The sequence below is a fragment of the Littorina saxatilis genome, linkage group LG6, assembly GCF_037325665.1.
Source record: "Littorina saxatilis isolate snail1 linkage group LG6, US_GU_Lsax_2.0, whole genome shotgun sequence".
Lineage (NCBI taxonomy): Eukaryota > Metazoa > Mollusca > Gastropoda > Littorinimorpha > Littorinidae > Littorina > Littorina saxatilis.
In genome coordinates, this window is record NC_090250.1 from 30744843 (window position 1) to 30772229 (window position 27387).

The window sequence follows — 27387 nt, forward strand, 5'->3', positions numbered from 1 at the left end:
ACGCTCAGAAAGTTAAAACGAAGAGAGGTACAGAAAAGCGTGCTATCCTTCTTAGCGCAACTACTACCCCGCTCTTCTTGTCAATTTCACTGCCTTTGCCATGAGCGGTCGACTGACGATGCTACGAGTATACGGTCTTGCTGAAAAATGGCATTGCGTTCAGTTTCATTCTGTGAGTTCGACAGCCACTTGACTAAATGTTGTATTTTCGCCTTACGCGACTTGTTTTTTTATTTTTTTATAGATATATTGATGACGTCATATCCCGATTTTTACATTTAGTCAAGTTTTGACTAAATGTTTTAACGTAGAGGGGGGAATCGAGACGAGGGTCGTGGTGTATGTGTGTGTCTGTCTGTCTGTCTGTGTATGTGTGTGTATGTGTGTGTGTGTGTGAGCGATTCAGACTAAACTACTGGACCGATCTTTATGAACTTTGACATGAGAGTTCCTGGGTATAATATCCCGAGACCTTTTTTTTCATTTTTTTGATAAATGTCTTTGATGACGTCATATCCGGCTTTTCGTGAAAGTTGAGGCGGCACTGTCACGCTCTCATTTTTCAACCAAATTGGTTGAAATTTTGGTCAAGTAGTCTTCGACGAAGCCCGGACTTCGGTATTGCATTTCAGCTTGGTGGCGTAAAAATGAATTAATGACTTTGGTCATTAAAAATCTGAAAATTGTAAAAAAAAAATTTGTTTATAAAGCGATCCAAATTTACGTTCATCTTATTCTCCATCATTTTCTGATTCAAAAAACATATAAATATGTTATATTTGGATTAAAAACAAGCTCTGAAAATTAAAAATATAAAAATTATTATCAAAATTAAATTTTCGAAATCAATTTAAAAACACTTTCATCTTATTCCTTGTCGGTTCCTGATTCCAAAAACATATAGATATGATATGTTTGGATTAAAAACACGCTCAGAAAGTTAAAACGAAGAGAGGTACAGAAAAGCGTGCTATCCTTCTCAGCGCAACTACTACCCCGCTCTTCTTGTCAATTTCACTGCCTTAGCCATGAGCGGTGGACTGACGATGCTACGAGTATACGGTCTTGCTGCGTTGCATTGCGTTCAGTTTCATTCTGTGAGTTCGACAGCTACTTGACTAAATGTTGTATTTTCGCCTTACGCGACTTGTTACATTTAGTTAAGTTTTGACTAAATGTTTTAACGTAGAGGGGGGAATCGAGACGAGGGTCGTGGTGTATGTGCGTGTGTGTGTGTGTGTGTGTGTGTGTGTCTGTGTGTGTGTAGAGCGATTCAGACTAAACTACTGGACCGATCTTTATGAAATTTGACATGAGAGTTCCTGGGTATGATATCCCCAGATGTTTTTTTCATTTTTTTGATAAATGTCTTTGATGACGTCATATCCGGCTTATCGTGAAAGTTGAGGCGGCACTGTCACGCTCTCATTTTTCAACCAAATTGGTTGAAATTTTGGTCAAGTAATCTTCGACGAAGCCCGGACTTCGGTATTGCATTTCAGCTTGGTGGCTTAAAAATGAATTAATGACTTTGGTCATTAAAAATCTGAAAATTGTAAAAAAAAATTTTTTTTCTATAAAACGATCGAAATTTACGTTCATTTTATTTTCCATCATTTTCTGATTCCAAAAACATATAAATATGTTATATTTGGATTAAAAACAAGCTCTGAAAATTAAAAATATAAAAATTATTATCAAAATTAAATTTTCGAAATCAATTTAAAAACACTTTCATCTTATTCCTTGTCGGTTCCTGATTCCAAAAACATATAGATATGATATGTTTGGATTAAAAACACGCTCAGAAAGTTAAAACGAAGAGAGGTACAGAAAAGCGTGCTATCCTTCTCAGCGCAACTACTACCCCGCTCTTCTTGTCAATTTCACTGCCTTTGCCATGAGCGGTGGACTGACGATGCTACGAGTATACGGTCTTGCTGAAAAATTGCATTGCGTTCAGTTTCATTCTGTGAGTTCGACAGCTACTTGACTAAATGTTGTATTTTCGCCTTACGCGACTTGTTACATTTAGTTAAGTTTTGACTAAATGTTTTAACGTAGAGGGGGGAATCGAGACGAGGGTCGTGGTGTATGTGCGTTACATGTGCGTGTGTGTGTGTGTCTGTGTGTGTGTAGAGCGATTCAGACTAAACTACTGGACCGATCTTTATGAAATTTGACATGAGAGTTCCTGGGTATGATATCCCCAGACGTTTTTTTCTTTTTTTTGATAAATGTCTTTTATGACGTCATATCCGGCTTTTCGTGAAAGTTGAGGCGGCACTGTCACGCTCTCATTTTTCAACCAAATTGGTTGAAATTTTGGTCAAGTAGTCTTCGACGAAGCCCGGACTTCGGTATTGCATTTCAGCTTGGTGGCTTAAAAATGAATTGATGACTTTGGTAATTAAAAATCTGAAAATTGTAAAAAAAAAAAATTCTATAAAACGATCGAAATTTACGTTCATTTTATTTTCCATCATTTTCTGATTCCAAAAACATATAAATATGTTATATTTGGATTAAAAACAAGCTCTGAAAATTAAAAATATAAAAATTATTATCAAAATTAAATTTTCGAAATCAATTTAAAAACACTTTCATCTTATTTCTTGTCGGTTCCTGATTCCAAAAACATATAGATATGATATGTTTGGATTAAAAACACGCTCAGAAAGTTAAAACGAAGAGAGGTACAGAAAAGCGTGCTATCCTTCTCAGCGCAACTACTACCCCGCTCTTCTTGTCAATTTCACTGCCTTTGCCATGAGCGGTGGACTGACGATGCTACGAGTATACGGTCTTGCTGAAAAATTGCATTGCGTTCAGTTTTATTCTGTGAGTTCGACAGCTACTTGACTAAATGTTGTATTTTTGCCTTACGCGACTTGTTTTATTTTACAAAAGTTGAGGCCGCACTGTGGTGACATTCCTTTTTCACTCAAATTGATCGACATTTTAGTCAAGGAATCCTCGTCTCAGTCCGGACTGATGAACATCAATGAACAAATTTGTTAATTAAAGTTGTCATTAAAATAAAATTCTCTCTAACATATTTACAAATGGTTGCATTCATGGCGATCTTAACTATAATAGAGAACGCTATGGTTGCATTGTAATCCGCATTAATCTCTGAATCCAAAATATATACATAAGTTATGTTAACTTTGAAAATGTGCTCACAATTAAAATAATTGGTTTTGGGTTCTTCTCTGGAGTTAGCTACCACAAATAAGAGGGTCATTGCGTTGAAATCACAAATGTGAACGTTTTATTTGTGACTACGCTACTTTATGTGTTTCTGAATGTTGCTTGATGATGCAATAGCTATTAAACAATATTTCTACTTAAACACAAAGTTTTGTGATTTCGGAATTTCCGCGAATGTGACAAATCGAGAGGCCAAAATGGCGGGTATTTTGTGACGTGCAGTTGGATGAAGCAAGTAACTCGGACGTGCTGAATGAAAGAAACAAGTAAACGCCCATGAGCAATGACAAGTATAACATCAGAAATGCATGAACTTTTAGTAGAATGAGTGCTGTTTGCAGAAGATCAATCCTGTCTGAAATATTAACCATACTTTTCCGTGGTCAACTTCGTAACGTGTGGTTTCCCCGCAGCCCTTACTTTTGCACAACACAGACCTATAATCATCACAAACGAACCACTATTTAATTTTAAGTTGTAACTACTTTAGCACAGTTCGTAACACGCGTGTAGAACGCAAGATAGAAGCAAATGACGACCACAATTTTTGCAATCTGTCCATTAAAAACTGTCAGTGCACGTGGTTTCCTCTTTTACGTGTTACGAAGTTGGCGTTATTTGTCCTGTTATTTCAATCAAAATCGAAAATTTTTAATTAAATTTTCATTTGATTAATATACTTACCCGAGTCACATATTAGCATTGACGCAGTCGATAAGCTAAGGTGTCTGAAACGCTATCCCGCCTATAGTCCAAGGGAAGCAACCCAAGCTAAAAAAGTAGCAAGCTTGCTACCCTGGGTTGCCTCCCGTAGCGTATCACGCCACAGATCTCGTACCCGGTACGAGACAACCTCATTCGACTTCTAGAATACAAAGAAACTAAAAGCGGGGAAGGTGGGAGGGAATTACCTATGTGACTCGGGTAAGTATATTAATCAAATGAAAATTTAATTAAAAATGTTCGATTAAATTACATATTCTTACTCCGAGTCACATATTAGCAGATAACTCCAACAAGGTGGTGGGTAAGATCAAAAAGTTCAAACTCACTCTAAAGTTCTAGAGAGACAAAACCAGCTGCCGCCAAGGAAGGAATGGGCCGAGACCCATCCTGACAGAGGGCAGCAATGTCTGCAGAACCTGATAAGACAAAATCCTAGCGCCAGAAGCTGTGCGCAGGACATCATCCAAACCTCATAAGCCAAAAAGGCTAAGGAGGAGGCCCAGGCCCTGGAAATGAGCTCGGGCCGAGCCGAGGGAAAGATAGCATAACGCTATGACAAGGCGGAGGGAAAGAAAATCCCTTGCCAAGAAACTGGCCCACTGCCAAAAGTCAGGAAAGGATCCCGTGAGAAAGAAACCACTGACTCACTCTAAACCCTTGCCAGGAACTGGCCCACTGCCAAAGGACAGAAACGGACCGAGAACCACCCTGATTGACAGCCTAAATGTCTCTCAGGCAAGAAATGCGAAAGACAACATAAGAGAGCCAGAAGCTGTGCCCAGCACTTCTTCCAATCTTCTGAACCGTAAAACAGTCCGGAAAAGGACCCCAGTCTTGGATAAACCCGACCAAGTAGAGGGAAGGACAAGCTGCCCCCCCCCCCCCCCCTTAAAATTGGAAGGAAATGCTAATGGCCTGGAAAAGATCCGTGCGTAAGGTTGCCGGCTAAGCCCTGAAAAGGACCGACCCTCACGGAGACCATAAGGCAAAAATGCCAAAGTAAGAAAACTTTGGGATGGAGTGAGGCCAAAAAGGCCCCTGAGAGAACAGTCAGCTCCAGAAGAGTGACCAAACTCCAAACTGGAAAGAGAGAGACGCCTGAGTACCAAGTACCAGAGTCCAACTCAATGAGCAAAACTCAAGGGAGACGGTCACCAGTCGTCCCCTGCCCATCCCTGCGAAAGCAGAGAGAGGGGTAAAAAAGAGGACGAAGCGACCTAAGGTAGTGCGTAAGCACCGGAAATGCGGACCCGCAGTGGCCAAATCCTAATGTGACCGGAGGCCGGAAACAAAATGACAAAAGCCAGCGTGTTCGCAGAGCAGACTGCTTGTAGGTAATTGAAATGAATAAAAAAAACCGAAACAGAAAGAACGAGGCTGGTAAGAAAGACGGAAAACCGTGAAGCGAACCAGCAGTCAGACTCCCGAGACCAGAGTTCTCAGGAGAAAAAAGTAATAGTCATAGTTGCAAGTGAAAAAGGGGTGACCAGGCCGGAAGCCCAACCCGGCAGAAATCGTCCCAACTCACATCATGCAAGCACAAGAACCAAATTGCCAAAGTCGCAACACGACAGGCAGGAGACTATAACACAGGCTAAGGCCGAGAGCCTTGCTGCCCGTAGGCCGGCCATTTAGTCCTTACGGCAGGGCAATAACCCCTTGAAAAATACCTCGGAAAATGTTTTAATGGTTTTGGGTAGTTTAACTCCTGAAGTTTACAAATCCGCAGGATGACATCTTTAAATCCTTGGGCAAATTGAGACAAAATTAATTATAGGAAAATTAGCAAATGTTAATTTATTTGTTTAGACACAAAAGGCATTCCATAGAAAAAAGGGCTAGAATGGCGTCATAACTTCATGACGTCGGGAAAACGTAATGAGTAATATGACGACACGTACAGTATGGCCTGTAGTGTTGTCCGTGTCCGTACTTCAGCTCCTCTTCCAAGACAAAAAACAAAGGCATTTGACGTGTTTCATTCTGCTAAATGGAAACAATTTGCACATGAGTGTGTATGGAATTACATCCAGGCTGAGAAGATGTGAAACCTGTGTTATTCGTGGACTTGTGATTAGTGCGTATGGTGTTCCAAAGCACAGGTTTCACTGTCGAAGATAAAACTTGTAAATTGATCTTACAAAATGGCGGGCGATGATCAAAGAACATCGTGAGAGACTAGTTTTCTCCGATTTGATTGTTTACCAGACGATAGAGCTATTTTAGATGGAAGCGTATGCCATCTGGTGACAGCTGTTCATTAACCAGTGTGTTCGTAGGAGTGCTTAATTTCTCTGCAGAAGATCCATGCGTCTTCTCTTCTTCTTGGCGTTCGCAGAGGTTACACAATCAGTCCAGCACTGGTGATAAATGTTGTCGTTTTCTCCAACTCCTGTCGACTGCCGTATAGTTTGGTCTGCAAGGGAGTTGGTGACGGCCACACTTCTTTTCGTTCCTCATCTAGTAAGGGACATCGCTGTAAGATGTGTTCCGCTGTTTGGTCCTCTTGACCGCAGGCACAGGTTGGTGATGGCGCCAGCTTGAACTTTCGGTTCATGTGAGCATTGAGCCTGTTGTGGCCAGTACGCAGCCTGATGAGGTTGACTTGCTGCTCTCTGGACATTGTGTGGTAGTCATCTCTGTTTGTCCTTGGCCTCATCAATGCCTTGATGATTGTCTTCTGCTCACTAAAGCTGACACTGTTTTCAGGTTGGTCTTCCACGGCTCCTTCTTTTGCCAGCTCATCTGCCCTTTCATTTCCTGGTATCCCACAGTGTGCTGGTATCCACTGGAGGACAACTCTTCTGGTTTGTCTGACCATCTGTAATGCTTTGGCCAGCTGTGGGAGTTTGTCGTTCTCTAGGGCCTGAAGGACTGAAAGGGCGTCCGAGAGGAAGACAACTTGGTAGCAAGGGTCTGCGGAGTCCTGAACGAAGGAGGCGGCCTGCATGAGAGCTTCTGCTTCTGCTTTATAGTTTGTGCAGTGTTTGCCAGTGGCAACGCTGGATGTAGCTGTATGTCCCCCAGGGAACTGGATGAGAATGCCTGCACCTCCATTGAGCACGGCGTTAGTTGCTGATCCATCGGTGTATACATGGATCCACGCCTCTTTTGGGTACTGTTCGTCGATCAGGGCTAAGGTGAGTGCCTGTCGAGCTGTGTCATTCTGATCGTCTCCTGAGGTAACATGTGGAACACTGGTGCAGATCTGGATGCCTGGTTTCTCTGTTGCCTTGGGGGTTTCCTCTTCTTCTTGAGTCAGAGGTAGAGTGTTCTGTGGAAGGACTTCCCTGTACTGTCGAGAAAGTCTCTTGCTCTCGTGTACAAAACTGCTCCGTTTAAGCCGGTTCTTGGTGAGGTTGCTCAGTCTGTGCTTCATGGGGTGGTCGGGTAGGCACTTGAGCTTCTCGGCCTGTACCATAGTCTTGGCTTCTCTTCTCTGACAGAGGGGTTGGATGGTGGTAAGCTTCTCCATTTCCTTGATGGGCGTGGATTTCATTGCACCGGTGATGAGTCGGAGGGCCTGGTTTTGCACACGGTCAAGGGTCTGCAGGTTTGTCTTGGCTGAGGTTGACCACGCTGTGGAGCCGTACTCGAGGTGGGGTCTGATTGTTCCCTGGTATACTGTCTTCAGTATCTTCTCGTTCGCTCCCCAGGTGGTACCTGCCAGCTTCCTGAGTATGGCTAGCTTGCGCCGGGCCTTCGTCTCTGCCTGTGCAATGTGTGGTTTCCAGGTCTGCCGTCTATCAAAGGTGACACCAAGGTACGTTGCTTCTTCATCCTCTCTCAGAGGAGTTCCACCAAGCCTAATGGTTCCGGCTTTCTGCTTTGGCGACAGTGTGAATAGGGTGGTGGAAGATTTCTCCTTGTTGATGGAGACGCACCAATCTTCTGCCCATGCGTTCAGCCTATCTGCCGCTTGCTGCATTCTGTAGGTGGCAGTACTTGCGTGCTCCTCCTTGCACCAGATCACAAGGTCGTCTGCGTAGAGAGCAGCTTTGATCCCCTTGGGCATCTCAGACACCAGATCGTCGATGAAGAGAAGGAAGAGTGTGGGGGAGAGGACTCCGCCCTGAGGGACGCCATGACGAAGGAGGAACTTCTTGCTTTTGGTCTGGTCGACGTTAACTCTTGCCCTGCGGTTATAGAGGTAAGAGCGAATCCACTGGTACATGTTGCTGGACACGCCTTTCCTCAGCAGTTTTAGAAGGAGTCCATCTTTCCAGACCTTGTCAAAGGCCTTCTGAAGATCTATCCAGGTGACGAAGACCAGCTTCTGTTCCTGAAAGGCATCTTCAACTTCTTGCGCCAGGTAAGTGACCTGATCTTCAGTGCTGCGGAACTGTCGGAATCCAGCTTGTTCAGGGGCGAGGAGGTTCCTGGATTCCAGGTACCACCTGAGGCGCTCGTTCACAATTCTCTCCAGGGTCTTCACAACACAGCTGGTGAGGCTGATTGGGCGATAGCTGGTGGCCTTCTTTGGATCCTTCCCTTTTTTTAAGATGGGGATCATGATCGCTTCTCGCCAGAGTTGTGGTAGCGATCCTTCTTGCCAGCTGCTGTTGAAGACCTCGAGTAGCTTGTTCTCTGCTGCACTACCAAGGTGGGTTAGCATCTCGTTGGTGATGCCGTCTGGGCCAGGGGACTTCTTCGCCTTTGACTTTTTCAGAGCTGAGTGCAGCTCGTGGAGTGTGAGTGGTTGACTCATGGCGTCCACTGTCGACTGTCTGGCAGGTCTCTCTCTTTTCTCTCTTCTTGCTTCTCTCTGTTTCTCGGGGCTAACATGGAGGTTGCTCTCAGCTGCATAGCTTTCAGCAAATTGGTTGGCAGCATGCTTTCCAGTTAGCACCTTCCCGTTCTCTTCTAATGTGATCTTTCCTCTGCTGGTGTTCTCATCATTCAACTGCTTGGTGAGCCTCCAGAGCTTTCTGCCATCCTTCTCAAGGTTCAGAGAGCTTGTTTTCTCTTGCCAGCTTCTCCGTCTTGCCTGTAGCTTCTTTTTGAGATATTTGGCTTTGGCTTCCTGGAGGCGGATGTTGTTGTTTTGTGACGGGTTGACTTCTGCTTCCCTTCTGGCGTCTGCCAGATCATCATCCAGTTCCTGCAATTCATTGCTCCAGTAGGGCTTATAGTCTCTCCTGGCACCCCTGGGAATGGACTCACGCGCTGCTCTGAGGATGCTCATGTTGAAGTCCTTCGCCACCATGTTGATGTCTCGACCCTCGACTCTGATGTCTTTGGTGAGTTCGCTGGTGCGGTGTCTAAAGAGGAACCAGTTCGCTCTTTTGTAGTTCCACCGTGGGAAGGAAGCTTCAGTGCAGGACTCCATGCCCAGGGTCAAAAAGACTGGCCGATGGTCACTTCCACCTAGCTGTTCTCCGACCTCTCTGCTGGTTAGCTGGTGCATGTCTTCCGTGCAGAAGGCTAGGTCAGGAGTGGATGTAGTGTGCCATCTTCTGGAGTAGAATGTAGGGCAGTCAAAGGGACTGTTCAAAAGGATGAGACCTTTGTCGTCCTGCCAGTTCTCCACCTCTTCTCCTCTCCGATCCAGGTGGTCATATCCCCAACTCTGTGAATGACTGTTGAAGTCACCCACCACGATGAAGTTGGAGGCCTTTGCGGGGATCGTGTCAAGGGCGAGGTGTCTATCATTGGGGCAGTAGAAGTTGACAAGATGGAATTCTGATGTCTTCGTCTGAATTCGAATCACCTGATATTCGGAGTCCTCCATGTGCGTTTCTATCAAACAGGCATTGATGTTGTTCCTGATGAGGGTCAGGATTCCTCCTTTGCTTCGGTCTGTTCTGTCGGACCTAAGGCATTGGTAGCCTCTCACTTTGAAGGACTTTTGGGGTGTCAGGTGCGTCTCCTGAATACAGCAGATGTTGATGTTCTTCTCATGCAGGATATGCTCCAACTCTGTCTTCTTGTTCAGGATACTTTCTGCGTTCCAGTGCATGACCTGAAAAGGTCGCTGCTGACTGGGTTTCTTCCTGGTTGTGGTGGTGCCAGTCACTTTCCTCCCGCGTCCCCTGGCGTGACAAGACAGACGGGAGGGACCTCCAGTAGTTGGGGCTGGGTCCCTTTGAGGCATGGGACCCGACGCTGCTCCACCCTGGGGGGTCCTCAATGGGCGAGCGCCATTTCCATCTGTGCTGGTTGATTGTGTCATCATTTGCGTAAGTGCGTGTACCCGTGGTTTGTTAGAATGCGCCGTGCGGCCCGGGTCCTCCGTCTTCAGCATTCGGGGTTTTCTGTCGGGGTTACCTCACCCTTAGCTCATGGCCCGTACGTCCTACCCTGAGAGCACAGGGGGGAGGATTTTCCGGGATCCCACCCGGAGCCAGTTTGGTCCGCGGCCGCAAGCGGCTGATCTCCATATCTGAAGACCGTTCCCCTATCCGCCACCCGGGGACGCGCTGGGTTGGGGGTGGTCGCCCCACTGAAAATCCCACACTGGGTTAAGAAAGATCAGCCTGTCCCAGAGATCCATGCGTGAAAATCGGTGAAGTATTTCAGCAAATGTCGCAGTTTGTAAGCGAGTGCTACAGGTGCAAAATCTCAAACAACATATCACGTGAGAGATATAAAACCTGGCTAGCTAGAACCTCCAAGCACCAGTCCACATAAATCAAAAACTACCGCCCACATCAGCCCATTGCTGAACGTCCATCTGAAAAGGGCTGTATTGCAATTCTACGGGGATCTTCCAAATCTTGATCCGGTTGACTCTGGGTGGTTGTAGGATGGGCAGAAAACCGCCTGGAGTAGAACCTACACCAACTGAAGTCATGCTAATTTTGAAGTGTGGCTGTGGAGAAATTTACCATGTGCAACAGCATGCTGTGGTTGCGCAGTCGGTCAATGTGCGTGTGCCATCTTATGTCGATGTCTACTCCTTGGAAATTGCACAAATCCGCACTGGTCATCCATCGTAGTCATCCGCACTGGGTATGTGCAACAGTCACCTTCACCGGTCACCAGCACTGGTCATCTGGATCGGTCATCCACACTGGTCATCATTTGCGGTCATCCGCACTGGTCATCCTTTTGTGATCATCCGCATCGGTCATCCGCACTATTCATCCTTCATGATCATCTGCACTGGTCATCCGCACAGGTCATCCTTCATGATCATCTGTACTGGTCATCTGCACTAGTCATCGTCCATGATAATAATGCACTGGTCATCCGCACTAATCATCCGCACTCGTCATCCGCACTGGTCATGTTTCATGATCATCTGCACTGGACATCCGCACCGGTAATCCGCACTGGTCATCTGCACTGGTCATCCTTCATGGTCATCTGCACAGGTCATCCACACTGGTCATCCGCACTGGCAATTCTCACCGGTCACCGTACTGGTAATCTACATGACATCCTGCGTAATCATCGGGCGTGGTCATTTATTGGTCATCAGGCATAGTCATCCGCTACCATTTCGGCAATTGAAAAAAGGATCGATGGTGGCTGCCCTCAAACTGGAAACTCACTGCATGACCATGTCATCTTGTGTGGTAAACCAGCGTGGTCATCCCGCCTGGTCATCTGGAGTGGTAAACTACACATCATCCTGTGTGGTCATCGGCGAGGTAAAGTGCATACTAACCAGTATCCCTGGTTCGTCGCCATGACCTTTACGTTATGAGATAGAGGTCTTTTGTATATGAGACATGGTACATCAGGTTTAGCCTCTTGACATGACGCCTAATACACCTCCTCGGGGCGTCACTAACTGACACAACACTGTGTATATGGTGTCAATCGCTTGGCGCTGTGACACCTTACAAGGCCTTTCGTCTGATCTTTTTTTTAAAAAGAGCACAAGATAACTTTAAGTTATTCTGGGTATTACAGCCACTTTTCCAGGATTAAGTTGTTATCTGCTTGCTCACCGACCAAGTCACTCATTGATTCTGGAACCCACCAGGATGGTAGGGTCACTTCAACGACGAGCGCTTCATAAGCTATCTCCACCTCTGGCGGCTGTGAGCAATTTTTCGAAAGTTGCAAAACATTTCTCAATACACTCTGTAATGATATCTGTCCCTCTGTTCATTTGTCTTCTCTATCTTCTCTTTCCGCGCACCATACCCTGTAAGATGGTCTTGGAGAGCCCGCCTGTTCTTGTTACATTGCCATACAATCTCAGCTTCGTCTTCTTGACAGTGATCTTTGTAGTGATGCACGTGCTAAGTGATGGTTTTGCAGACATTAAAATATATGACCTTGAAATTGTTTGACCTTGAAAACGTGTGACCTTCAGTGTTGGTGAACGTTTTTATTCATGGCAAGTTTTAAGAAGACATTTCGTCATTTTATCTTCAAAAATAGTATAATCCTTTATCATTTGAATGAACATTTGACATTCATATGACCTTGAAATGCGATGAAGGTCAAGCAAAGTGCAACAGTAATCAAAGCCCACAACACATATAAGCTTAAACCATTAGCTGTAACTGAAAAAATATATTGCTAAAACTAACTATATCATCCTGCTCCGTTAACCAGTTTTAACGGTCCCTCAACAGACCAGCCATTCGGGTTATAGTGTCTGCTAATCATGTAACTGTTGTTATGCATATTAACTCCCGTTTTATCTCCCGGAAAACATAAATAAATACAGTTCTGCTAGTTTATAGCATGCAGTTTCGACTATTTTGCAGTCTGGAATCCATCTTGTCCGCCATCTTGAATACATCAAAATGCCCAAGGATGACAGAGTGTCATCCGTCGGATCTGTAATCTACAGACATCACAGAGTTCAAAACATTCTCCGAGGTATTTTTTGAGGGGTTAAGGTCAAAATCGGGAAATGACGACCTGACTAATTGCACCGAAGTACCCAAAGTACACAGGCAAAGTAAGAAACCAAAAGTTTCGGCCGCCGAAAAAGATGCTGGCCTAGAGGCCAGCACCGAGAAAACTGGAACGTTAGCTAGACCTCTGCCCAAAAAGGGGAGGAGTAGCCAAAAAACCTGAGAAAAAGTGACAAGCCAAGAATGACTTCTCAAACATGCATTGCCCAGACAATGCACCCTCAGGAAGATCTGAATGTTACTTCCGAGGCCAACTCGAGTGAACCTTAAGTTTGGACGAAACACCAGAACGCGTCTGATCGCTAGAGAAAGACAGAGTCAGACTCGGCGAAAGACAAACCTGGACCAAGTCCAGAAGCTCGTGGCAAAGAGAAAACGGGGAAGCCCAAAGGCAGAAACCCCCTTTTTAAACGGAAATCGACCTCTCAGCACCCATACGCTGGGAAACAGAAAGAATGTCGAAGCCCGAAGCCACAAGCACAAGGAAAGCAACAACCACCACCGCCAACGGATGAGATGGCTGTTGCTCCGGCCGAGGCTAAAACCCCGAAGCCCTAAGGCCAACTGTTGTTTCAAAAACCCAGCGTACCTATGACGGCTGTGAAAGAAACAATCTCACCTGAGCTGAGGACTGAGGCCGCTTAGGCTGAGTCCGCTGAGGTATAGCCTGCTTAGGAGCGCCCTGCTTTTGCTGCTTTCAGATTGAAGCTCAAAAGAAGGGAACCGCTGTTCTCTGTTGGTCTCAATCTCCTGCTTCTGGCATGAGGGGCCAGGCTGCCGGAGAGAGACCGTCCACCAAGGATGGCGATCTGAGAATGTTCCTTGTCGACTCCTCAGAAAACCGGGAGTGGGCAAGAAACAAGTCCCTTCTGCACGAGACCGCATGGAGATAGTGCAGAGAGGACAGCCTCATCTGTGCCTCGTTCACCCTTGTAAGTGTGGAGAGGAGGAAGACACTTCCTCCGCGTCCTGCTCTTTACTAAGGGTAAAGGGCGCCAAGGAATCTGCCAGAGCGCGAGAAAGCGCCCGCAGGAGATTTTCCAAGGAAAGTGGGAGAGAGGAGCTAGCGGCCACCACCGGAGTGTGTGGATGCTGCTGTCCCAACAGAGGCAAGAAGCCTGTATGCCCATAGGGCAAGCCTTGTTCGAAATTCACCGGCGACCAAACGGAAGCAGCGGGAACTGAACCTGAAAATCCGGGAGGAGCCGGAAGAGCGGCAGCAACAGCAGCGCTATGCCAAAGCTGGTGCTGAGCCACGTACGAGCTGAAGCTCGGAACCCAAAGGTAGGCCGTAGGCCAGAACCGGAAGTGACAGTAACCTGCTTGACCTACACTTACTGCCAAGGCCGGAAGCGCAGCTGCCGGAAACAGCTGCTGAGCCAAGGGCAAAGCTCAAACCGGAAAGGGCCATGGGCTGCCCACACGCCGATGAACTAACATTTCCCGCCGGAGCCGGGAGAGAAGCCGTCGCGGACGACTGCTTACGTATAGCGCAGCTCAAGTCGGATGGAATCATTGACTGTCCGCTTTCCAACGAGGCACTACTTCCGTGAACCGGAAGCGCCGCTGTCACGTACGACTGCCGACGAAAGGCAAGGCTCAAACCGGACGTGACAGTAGCCTGTGCACTAACCAGTGAACCTACACTTCCGGCCGGAACCGGAAGAACAGCTGTCGCGGGCGACTGCTGCCGTAGGGCAAGGCTCAAACCGGACGTGACAGTAGTCTGTGCACTAGCCGGTGAACCTCTTACTTCCGGCCGGAGCCGGAAGCAGCTGTGGCGGACGACTGCTGACTTAAGTCGAAGCTCGAACCGGACGTGACAGTAGCCTGTGCACTAGCCAGTGAACCTCTTACTTCCGGCCGGAGCCGGAAGCAGCTGTCGCGGACGACTGCTGACGTAAGTCGAAGCTCGAACCGGACGTGACAGTAGCCTGTGCACTAGCCAGTGAATCTCTTACTTCCGGCTTAGGCCGGAAGCAGCTGTCGCGGACGACTGCTGACGTAAGTCGAAGCTCGAACCGGACGTGACAGTAGCCTGTGCACTAGCCAGTGAACCTCTTACTTCCGGTCGGAGCCGGAAGCAGCTGTCGCGGACGACTGCTGACGTAAGTCGAAGCTCGAACCGGACGTGACAGTAGCCTGTGCACTAGCCAGTGAACCTCTTACTTCCGGTCGGAGCCGGAAGCAGCTGTCGCGGACGACTGCTGACGTAAGTCGAAGCTCGAACCGGACGTGACAGTAGCCTGTGCACTAGCCGGTGAACCTCTTACTTCCGGCCGGAGCTGGAAGCAGCTGTCGCGGACGACTGCTGACGTAAGTCGAAGCTCGAACCGGACGTGACAGCAGCCTGTGCACTAGCCGGTGAACCTCTTACTTCCGGCCGAAACTGGAAGCAGCTGTCGCGGACGACTGCTGACGTAAAGCGCAGCTCGAACCGGAGGGGACCATGGTCTGTCCGCAACCAGTGAACCACTACTTCCGGGAACCGGAAGTGCAGCTGCCGAAGACGGCTGCTGCGAGCACATACCTTGTACTGGCCGCGTCCCCGAAGGGACACGCTCAGGTGCACTCCCGCAAGCGGAAGCCACCGAGGCCGGCCACGAAGGGAAGCTTGTCCCAGCGAGTGGAATCCAGAGACAACACGAGCGCCAGTAGACTGGGCCGACGCTCCGGAAACGCAAGTGAGCGACAAGGACCCGGGAAAAAAAAACGTCCGGAATCCGAAGCTGCCGTCGTCACCCTCGAAGCCACCAAGCAAGGGACGCCCGCCCCCAGAAGTACGGATCTCTGTAAGCAAAGAAGCAATAAGACTAGCCACCAGAGCGCTAGGCTCTGGTGTCAACAAAGGGGGAGAAACGGCCGCACAAGCGGCCGAAACTGACGTCTGAGAGACAGACGGAGTCTCTTCCGGCGCCGAAAAAGGCACAGAAAAGACCGAATTAGTCTTAGGATCAGAAACATGTACCATGGGGCTATTGGCATAAGACGAAGAAGCCCCCCCCCCCCCCCCCCCCCCCCCCCCCCCGTCTTTTCTCACTAAACGCCCTGCCGGCGACGTGAGAAAGTAATCTACTGAAAAGTAACAAGTCTCGAGGACGTAAGCTTCAGCAGAACCGGAACTAGCACTAGCAAACAAGCCACAAAAGTAGCTACAAAAACTGCTACTGGCAAAATGTTCAAAGTCCGAGCACGGACCCAAACAGGCATACCAGTCTAACCGGAAGTGCAGCTGCCGAAAACGGAAGCTGACAAGAGGTAAACAAAGACTACTGAAAATTTAACTAAGTCCGGAACGGACCTAAAAATCAGCAGAATAATCAACTAGCAAAATAATAATAGCTTCGTAAGAAGCTAAATAACAGCCTACCAAGGTAGTTTACATTCCTAGAAAGGACGTAAACATCTCGATAGCACAACATGCTAGGATAAAGGACGACTACCAAAAGGCGGCCGCCGAATACAACTACTGTAGAATTCTAAGTCCAGAACGGATAAAGAATCCTAGTAGAAAATAAACTTAGCTCTAGCGCAGTAGCCGCTAAAACTAACAGCCTACCAAGATAGTAAAGCGACCGGGCACGGACGAAAAACTACTCAGTAGAAACACAGCGTGCTAGCGAAAAATGGCTCCAACTGGAGGCCAACAAAACAACTACTGTAAAATCGAAGTCCAGAGCGGACAAGAAATTCAGCAGAAAAAATATTTACTAGCAAGAAAAAGATACCTACAAGGCATCTAAAACTAACTTCCTACCGAGTAAGCTCACCGTCCGAGCACGGACGAAAACCAACTCAGTAGAAACACCACGTGCTAGCAAAAAATGGCCACCAAAATGGCGACCAACGCAACTAGAAACCGCTGAAGAAACTTCTGAGTCCAGAGGACGTAAGCAATTTCCAGCAGAATCAAATACAATGTCAAAATAAAATAAGGAACAATCTCACCAACTGGAAACAGCTAGGAGAAGACGGGAGGCCGAGGCCGGTGGGTGTCAGGCTGACAAAACGAAACGGCCTCGGAGCATAGCGCAAAAAACGACCTTATCTCTCTGGCTGAAAGGAGTCGAATGAGGGTGTCTCGTACCGGGTACGAGATCTGTGGCGTGATACGCTACGGGAGGCAACCCAGGGTAGCAAGCTTGCTACTTTTTTAGCTTGGGTTGCTTCCCTTAGACTATAGGCGGGATAGCGTTTCAGACACCTTAGCTTATCGACTGCGTCAATGCTAATATGTGACTCGGAGTAAGAATATGTAATTTAATGATTTTGTGGCGAACTTCTTTTGTATTAATATAAACCACACAGAATGTATGCGGAAGGATAGGCTATATATGCACCCGTTGTCCCGTTGCGTGGTAACGTCGCCACTTTCAGACGGTTTGAAGTTTCGTTTCTCGATCGTCTGCTCGCTCATAATACAAAGTTGATTTGACCAAAAAGTAAGATTTTTTTGCAATTCACGAACAAGCTTTATTTACACATTTCTATGCTCACAGTGTCCTGATGTTGATGTCACATTGTTGATGAATTTGAAGTTAGTTCAGTTTTTGACTCCAGTGTCCCTGTTTGGTACCCAGCTCCAGAGAACAACCCTTTTGCGTGTGCATGCTTCGTGGAGTCGGGCGTGACCAGTCTTGTCTTCGGCTTGCGAAGCCTTCTCCTACTCGGTGATGACTGGTTTTCAGTGTTGATCTTTTAGTTTCAGGCCGACATATTTACTAAATGGTTTGATATTGACTAACGCCACTTGTGTTGTTTTGTTATCAGAAAACAAGCATACGTCTGGGAAACTAGGACATCGAGTCGATGCCATGAGATGTAAGTTTTTGATTACTTGCTTCAAAGAGCGTGGGCTACTTTTTAGTAGATCAACGTTTCTCTTAGCGTGATGGAATCTCCACTTTGTGTGTCACACACACACACACACACACACACACGGCATTAGACTTCTGGGAGTTGTTACATTTACACCAACCGGCACAGTTGGCCTAGTGGTAAGGCGTCCGCCGCGTGATCGGGAGGTCGTGGGTTCGAACCCCGGCTGGGTCATACCTAAAACGTTAAAATTGGCAATCTAGTGGCTGCTCCGCCTGGCGTCTGGCATTATGGGGTTAGTGCTAGGACTGGTTGGTCCAGTGTCAGAATAATGTGACTGGGTGAGACATGAAGCCTGTGCTGCGACTTCTGTCTTGTGTGTGGCGCACGTTATATGTCAAAGCAGCACCGCCCTGATATGGCCCTTCGTGGTCGGCTGGGCGTTAAGCAAACAAACAAACAAACAAACAAACATTTACACCACGTTATGTCCCAAATGGACGCTAGTTCTGGAGACAGAAATATTAAGTCAGAAGAGCACCTCTTACTTGGCTGGTTAGACACCTGTCAAATGTAAAGGTCTGTTTGTGATTGGGTCTGGATGGTTCCTAGCATATAACCACGTCATGTCCCAAATGGACACTAGTTCTGGGGACACAAAAACCAAGTTAGCATTTTATTATTAGTGAGTATTTCTACGCACATACCCTCTCCTATTTGGGGAGGCTCATGGCGTTTACAATATGCCGTGTGAGATGGAATTTTTTACACATTATATCACGCATTCACATCGGCCAGTAAATCTCAAGCGTGTTAGGCGAGTATATACTTTTCACGGCCTATTATTCCAAGTCACACGGGTATTTGGTGGACATTTTTATATATGTCTATACAATTTTGCCAGGAAAGAGCCTTTTGTCAATCGTGAGATCTTTAACGTGCACACCCCAATGTAGCATAGCGAGGTCTGGATGCTTCTGTCTCCGTGAATGCTTTTTGTAACCTTTCGGTCGTACCGCAGGTTTTACGGGACTATTTACATAAGGATTTAGAGGTTTGTGTTTCTGCAACTTTTTTGTTTTTTGTTTTTAGTTGACACTTGCTAAATATCCGCCGGAAAGAGTGAATGGAATTGTTTTAAGCGCTCTAGCGCCGTTAGTTTGTCAGAACAGGAGGTGGTCCTTATTAGGAACCGGTCCATATTAGCTCTACATTTCTGAAAACATTTTGACTGGGCTTTGCCTCTAAAACTGAGGCCGCTTTGCCTTGTTATCATTGCGGAATTTCAGAAAAAGAAAAAAGATAACACACAAGACCAGCCCCGAACGACTCATCCCTCCACAAACACACACAAGGGAACAAACACAAACGAAGTCACACACACACACACACACACACACACACACACACACACACACACACACACACACGCACACGCACGCACGCACACAAACACACACACACACACACACACACACGCACACACACACACACACGCGTACGCACGTGCTTATACACATACATGCACTTACTCTCTCGCAATTGGACTACAAACACAGACATACACCCCACCCTCTCTCTGACTCTCTCCACCTTGCTCTCTGGATAACACACACACACACACACACACACACACACACACGGCATTACACTTCTGGGATTTGAACACCAAAGTCCGTTTGATTGCGCTTCGGGCGTAGGCTCATTTTACCCAATTTTAAAGGAATGCAGTCAGTATCGTGATTGATTGTACCTTCTGATTTTCGTTGGCGGCACGTATCGTAGCACATTAGGTGGCACGTACCCATGCAGGTTCACAATGGTTTGGGTTATTTTTTTGCATTTTTCTCCCACAACCACTTTACGTAATTCATCGTCAGAGTCACTAATTAATTAACTCAAAATAGGCTTCACTTTCAACGTATATTATAATACTTACTAGATGAATACCCGCTTCGCCGGGTAGCCGCCCTGATATGGCCCTTCGCCATTGGTGAGTGGCGCACCGTACGCCGGCTTTGCCGGGAAGAAGTAGAGGAAAGCGTTGTGGACAGTGACCTTCTAAAAATAGTAACGGGAATATGGATGAAAGCGTTGTGGATTCATGATTTTTTCTTACACCTGTGCTGAAAATAAGACATAAAAATGGCTGATTTTGCTCTAACTTTCGGGAAAAAGGAAATGTTTTACTTTTCTGGCCAATACCTTCTTGGTTATTTATTAATACATCATCTCTCTCTCTCTCTCTCTCTCTCTCTCTCTCTCTCTCTCTCTCTCTCTATATATATATATATATATATATATATATATATATATATATATATATATATATATATATATATATATATATATATATATATATGTCACAGTGGAAATGAGAATCCAGTGAGATTCCGAATCGCACTAGTGGAGATTGGAATTCCAGTTTGCACTATGGCAAACTAGAATTCTCATCTCCACTGGATATTTGTTAGTGGAGATTGGAATTCCAGTTTGCCCTAGGGGAAATAGGAATTGGGGGAAATAATGTGTTCAAAGGTTTAACATTGTTGTTAAAACCATTTCATGACTATAAGGCTTACTCATTGCAGGTATTGAACTGCAGAAATAAAAATAAATATTATTGAATTGATATAATCGAACAACACAGAGTAATTGCGCACAATAAGAGACAAGATTCCCGGTATCAAAAGCAGGTACAAAAACTGCACAAGGTGTACTCAATTGATGATACAGTTGGCATTAAAATCCACCAAGCCGACAGAACAAACACTGATGCACGCCTTCTGCCTTGTAAAATACTAACATCCAGATCCACTGCAGGAAACAGATTACAATACAAAGTCTTCAGCGTTGCTGTAATCATTGTAAACTGGTTCGATGGTGTTGAACTTGTGGACATGCGCTCTGTAGAGTTTCTGGAACTTAAGAGTGTCATGTTGAACCAAGCAATTTAAAAGAAATAACTCTGATACAAACATCACGGTCTTCTACGAGATGGAGCACCAAGTCTGTCGCTTGCTCTTCGAGAACAGTCTGCAAATGCAAGGGCAACTGTCTAACGAAACGGTGCAATTGCCGAAAAGCAAACATAGACTGCTGTACAAAATGTCACCCAGAAAGCACATTTTGCAAGAACTGTTGATGGATTTCCAGTGAAATGAGAAAAAGCAAAAAAGGCATGTTTGTGTGTGTGCGTGAGTGCATGCATATGTGTGGGAGTGTGTGTGAAGGCATGTAGCATAGATAGGCCTACCTTTCATGCTTCATCTTTTATAAACTTTTAACTTTGTGATATGATTTAATGATATTGATGATAAAACCTTATTGTGCGCAATTACTCTGTGTTGTTCGATTATATCAATTCAATAAAAAAAATTTATGTCTGCATTTCAATACCTGAAATGAGTAAGCCTTAAAGTCATGAATGACTCAACAATTATAAACCTTTAAACACATTATTTCCCCCAATTTCCCCCAATTCCTATTTCCCCTAGTGAAAACTGGAAATCCCATCTCCACTGAAACTGGATTCCCGTTTGCACTAGGGCAAACTGGAATTCCAATCTTCACGAACAAATATCCAGTGGAGATGAGAATTCTAGTTTGCCCTAGTGCAAACTGGAATTCCAATCTCCACTAGTGCGATTCGGAATCTCACTGGATTCTCATTTCCACTGTGACATCTATATATATATACGACTAGTGTCTGTGTGTCTGTCTGTGTGTCTTTGAGGAACCTATGCAGAAAATGTGTAAAGAATCTCACAAGCGATTTTTATGTCATGGGGGAGGGGGGGGGGGGGCGGGACACATGCCCCCGATCAGTCTTTGTCTGGGGCGCTTCGCGACCTCGATCTGCACTCTTGAATTCTAAGTATATCCCCCTTCTATACTGACTGATCCACCATGGTGTGTGTGTGTGTGTGTGTGTGTGTGTGTGTGTGTGTGTGTGTGTGTGTGTGTGTGTGTGTGTGCGTGTGTATGTGTAATGCGATTCAGAGAAAACTACTGGACAGATCTTAATGAAACTTTGCACCCAAATGTACCGACCCCCACCCCTTACCCCGGATTCAAACACATGGATCACAAGTCCAGTGCACCACCAACCGACTGGATTACTGGGCTCCCAAATGAATTTTTTTTAATCATTTTTGTCAGTCAAGATATCGGGGTAGGGTTGGGGCGGGGATACTTGTGGAGTAGGCAATAAGGTAACTCCTTATTTTTTCTTAGGTATTGTAACATCATATAGTGAACTTAGCTGTGTTTAAATTTGGTTGTGATATAAGCTGACATTTTTGTGTAAAAACGTTTTTACCGCTAATTTTATGTGTACGCCCTCGACAAACCTCGATAATTTTCTGAAAATGCACATGATAAGTAACGTATTATGATAAAGTGATACTCTCCACTCATTTATCTACACAAAGTAATGTTTTATTTATCATTTGTAAAGCTAAATATGTCAGTTAGGATCACGTTAAGAATCACAGTGTTTTTCGCAAAATCATATTTGACCACCCCCAGTAAAAAAATTTTTTTTAAAAGTTAATAAGGTGACCCCCTTTTTTGGTTGCACAGATGTGTTCATATTGCTTAGAGGAACCTGTGCAGAAAATGTGTAATGGATTTAAGCTGCGGTTTGAACACACTAGTAACCCCTTAAGACTTAAATATGCCTGCATTGGAGCGTGTGGCAGGTGAGCATGAGTACCCCGTTATTTTTTCGTCAGGAGGTATGATACCTTTTTGATGCTTTGAGGATACCATACACGTACGTGTGTTTTATCGTGTTTTAGGTGAGACAGGCGTTGTGACTATGTATACTCCCGCAAACCATTTTGCATATAGAGGCGATCAATACATCACCTTCAGCAAGCCTTTCGCCAACAAACCTGCCGTCATCGCCAGCCACAACCACATGGATTTTCTAGGCGGGGTCAACATGAGGATGGCGATGGCTGTGAATGACGTGTCCGCAAGAGGCTTCAAACTAAAAGCAGGAGCCTGGGGTGACACCCATATCTATGGGTGGACGGTCAGATGGATGGCATGCCTGGTGTGAGGCTGGCTTTCTTCGCCAATGCTTGTGTGCTGCGTCGCGTAAGTTTTGTTCCGTTTCTAACAACCAGCGAGTGAGAGGGTTGCTAGAAATGAGAAAGGGGGGGGGGGGGGGGGGGGGGGGGATTAATGTATTACAAATATCCAACGATCGCGATCATGTCAATGCATATGGTCCATACCTCGTATGTGTGCGCCTGAAACTTGCATCTACATGTGTGCTTGTGTTTATATATACACTAATGTGGGATGACACGTGGATCTATTCTCATTGAGAGAAAAGGGAGAGCCACGACAGTACACTGCGACAGACAGACAGACAGACTGAGGGAGATAGATATGGTGGAAGAGAGAGGGGGGGGGGGTGGAGGGAGAGAGAGAGAGAGCGACAGACAGACAGATAGACAGAGAGAGAGAGAGAGAGAGAGAGAGAGAGAGAGAGAGAGAGAGAGAGAGAGAGAGACAGATATATAATTATATGCATTACACGCCCCTGAGGAAGGTCTTTGACCGAAAATTTGGGTAGCCAACTAATATCTTGTTTGTTTGGTTTTACTGTTCAACTAATTGTTGCTGTATACATATTATATTATATATATATATATATATATATACAGAATTCAAGAAACTCTTTTTCCTCTGCACCACTCCACACAATGAAGGCTGGAAAACCTTTTAAAACTTAAAAAAGCTTATTTAAACAACACAATAAAAAGTCCAAAACCAAGCCAGAATGTCGCATCTTTTTAAATCCAAATTTTCGGCCCGCAGGCCTTCTTCAAGGTGCACAGACCAAGCGTCTATAGTTACAACACAACAATGGAACATCCGATCGAGAGAGAGAGAGAGAGAGAGAGAGAGAGAGAGAGAGAGAGAGAGAGAGAGAGAGAGAGAGAGAGAGAGAGAGAGAGAGAGAGAGAGAGAGAGAGAGAGAGAGAGAGTCTGTGTCTCTGAATAAGAAAGTAATGCGGTGACTCTGAACTGACAAAGACCGTGTTGACGCTCTGACCACCAGATGACCAAACTATGACACCAATATTTGTTCGACATTTCAGCGGGTGACACCAGTGCCCCATGCAGCCAGAGGTTTCCTTACTTATCAACAACAGGAGCAGAGTTTGATTCTTCTTCCTACATATCTTCACTTATCATATTGAGTTTCTCAGTTTGTCCAAATTTCAAAATAGCAAAAAAGAAAAGACCCCCCAAAGCAAGACGATTTTCTTTTTATCTTTAGATTTCAAACATTGTTCTTTTTCTTCTTTTTTTCGAATAGAAGTTGATTTATTTATGTTGATCCTTCTCTTGTCACTTGTCTTACTTAACATCTAGACACGATTCCACGTGCTGGTGTCTTGTGACTGGACGTACATGTCACACAACTAACAACAACACAATGCCTAGCACCTGAAGCGATTGCTCGCAACCAACATTAATAGATAAAATAAATATAGGTTACACACTCCGAGTTCTGATTATCTTGCATATTTTCCCGAGGGTCGATTTTCATGTATTACCGAGCCTTTGGCGAGGTAATACCTGAAAATCGACCCGAGGGAAAATATGCAAGATATTCAGGACGAGGTGTGTAAGCTATTTATCCCATTACTCCGACTTGCTTTTTCCACTAAAACCTGCCCGTGCCTGTTTTCAGCTTGCCAAAAGCCTCCGCAGTCGAAATTCATGTCAATGAATTCATGCGCAAAGCTAGTTCCCATTTGTCAGCATAATGGACGGCGTCATTCGACTTGTATGTGGACATTCAGTCATTTATATTGCTTATAAAAAGGTCTGCTATCTGCTTTTACATTTTGAAAGTCATTTTAAAATATCCCTGTGTATATTTGACATCGGCTTTCGTTATACTCAATTCGGCATACCGGGTTTATATTTTTACCAGAATTGCGCACGAGAATTGCGCAACAAATTCAGTTCGGGCCGGGCTGGTTTGATCGTTGACCCAAGTCAGTTCGCATGCAGTGTTACTGTTTCAGTGTCAGTAAATGTTGGCTGTCATCGCGCTGTTCTGTTTTGGTTTTCACACGTGGATCACTTACATATTCAGTCGTCGGGTTTAGGTGAGCCAAAGCTTCAATACTTCGCCTGTTGTAGACGTTAAGCAATAAAGCTTGGAAGTTGTATGTCGGCACTGAGAGTCGGTCGCGGTACATCGCTTTCTACTTTGTCCCGGTCTTGAGTTTGAACACCTAAGGTTGGATACATCTAACACCTCACATCCTCTTCTCTTCCCCATATATCTTAACTGTATCTCCAACTTCTTTTCGTCTTCTTCTTTTCATTTTGGTGCCACTCCCTCATTTGTCGCTGAACCCCGCAGTTGACTCGACTCGGATTCACACAAGCCCGTCTAGCAGACGACAGTTCGAACAGTCTTGAACAGCACGGTTGCAAGCAGATTCAGCTATCAATCGAAGCAATACACTTAAAGCCAAAGCAAATAACCAAATGAGAAAACCTAACGTTTGATTTGACTTCATGGTGAGTCTTCTGATAATTTTTTTTGCGTTGGAATGGATCTCAACGGGTTCCCAGCTACGACAACTTTTCCAGAGTTATGCACCGCAGGCATGCCTTCGACAATCAATGTCAGTTTCAGATTGAGTTTTCGAACTACCAGGTGACTGGGTTGTGTTTTGATTGCTCTCTCTCTCTCTCTCTCTCTCTCTCTCTCTCTCTCTCTCTCTCTCTCTCTCACGGTTCTGTGTAGATGGCTGTCTGTGTAAAAATTAGGGAGTATCGTCCCTTGATCCCACTCGCGATACTCGTTGAACATGCCTTTGACCATGCAGTCGGCGCTTCAGCCAGCGAAATATCTCGACTCCGCTCTTTAAATCCATGCAGAATGTGCGTATCGTATGAAGTATTCTTTATTTTCTCAATATTGACACATGTAGGCCTGTGCCTATTCACTACGTGATATTGACTTTGACACCACAAAATATTTCAGTCGTATGTTGAAAAAAGTAGTCCATCTGTAAACTCTGAATATGCAGATGACCTCTATAAATTATTCAATTGTACTCTGAAATCAAAGACAATGACCAATGACAGTTGAGATCGAAACTCGGTTGTGATGGGATATCCATATGGTTGTGATGGAATATGCAGAATAATCACCTCCTCAGCTAACAGAGACAAAGAGGCAGGTCATGGGATAATAGATAATACAAGTAATTGGTTGTACTCGCGTCAGGGGGCCAGAAATAACAGATTGTTAACAGCACATTCTAGATGATTGTTTTTGAAATGTTGTTTTGTCTTCATCTGATTCCTGGGCCAAGGGTAGATCAAGGCTCTAGTAGCAGTAGAAAACATGTTTGCAGCACCATATACTTATGTGTTAACGTGTGAACAATCGATTCACTACAGACTGCTGTTAGAAGAAAAAGCTACACTGAACACACAGTGGGACTGGTTGGCATTTCTTAGATTGCTGATTGGAGTTCCTTAAAATCCGACGGGTTTCTTTTGAATTTGCCAAGCACATCATGTGGGGCGTTTAAATACCACTGATTCCACATTGTTCTTTGTTCTTTTTGCGTTTTGCTCCCGTGTCTAATAAAACTAAGTTCGAAATTCTTGCGTTGCGTTTTCTTGGAAAGTCTCTCTCTATCTCTTTCTCTCTCTCCTCTCTCTCGCTCTCTCTCTGCTTGCTTTTGCTCCCTCGCTCGCCGTGTGTGTATGTGTGTGTACAAACTTAGCCAACAAGGAAGTCAACTCAGTCACATGTATTCAATTTGGGACATAGTACTTTCCCTTTAGCTGCGCTCTACAACCAGGCATTGAAGTATCTCAGATAAAAAAAATGATCAGTGCGGTGAACCAACGCATGTAGGCCTACTGTTCGACTTTTACAGATGAATACACAATATAAGCTGGAAAGCTCGCGCGTGTGTGTGTGTGTGCGCGCGTTTGCGCGCCAGAGTTCCAATGTACAACAGCAGGGCGGACACACACACACCAACAAACAAACACACACACACAAACACACACACACACTGACCAGCAAACCCTGGCACTCATACACACACACACACACACACACACACAACACACACGCACGCACGCACGCACACACACACACACGCACAACAGAAGAAATTAAAAACAACTTTATTTAGCTTACGTTCCAAAATTCAGAATTAAAAAAACAAGAATGGTTAGGTAGTATAGTCGAACGTTTATTTTATGACAAAACTAATAATTCACGAGTACAACGACCCAACCGTCTTTTTAGTGGCCAGACAAACAGAAACATTTAATATCAGAGATGAATCAAACTTGTACTGACGACACCGCCTTGCCAGAGATCGGACGAAATTCATCGGATTAGTTTCATTCATTTCTCACATTTTGTTTGTCACAGTTTGTCTGTCCGCTATAAAGACCAGAGGGTCGATGTACTCGTTGATGTATTGTTTTGTTTTGACTTTAATTTGAACGTTCCAATAACCCACTTTTTTTTTTATACAGTAAACAAGATTTCGCGGCAATTATCGGTGCAAAATCCCTATTCCATCATGTGTCATTTTCAGTTTACTCTTCTGCACGAAGAGGGGAAAAAAGCACGGGAATTTGTTGTCTGCAAGATTCTATTTGGCTGAGAAGTGGAAGGCCCAAACTGACCGGAGATAAATCACAGCAAAATTAGCAAAGAAAATTTAGGACATTACCGACCACAGATAGATTACCGACCACAGATAGATCTACGGCAGACTGTGGG

At 45.3% G+C, this 27387-nt stretch overlaps 1 long non-coding RNA gene across 1 annotated transcript; it reads left to right on the top strand.

Annotated features, from left to right (window-relative positions):
- Positions 1-21930: 21930 nt before the first annotated feature.
- LOC138968978 (uncharacterized) lies at positions 21931-26240 on the top strand. Its single transcript, XR_011456336.1, has 2 exons — positions 21931-22685; positions 23699-26240. It is a non-coding gene; the product is annotated as an uncharacterized lncRNA (long non-coding RNA).
- Positions 26241-27387: the final 1147 nt, after the last annotated feature.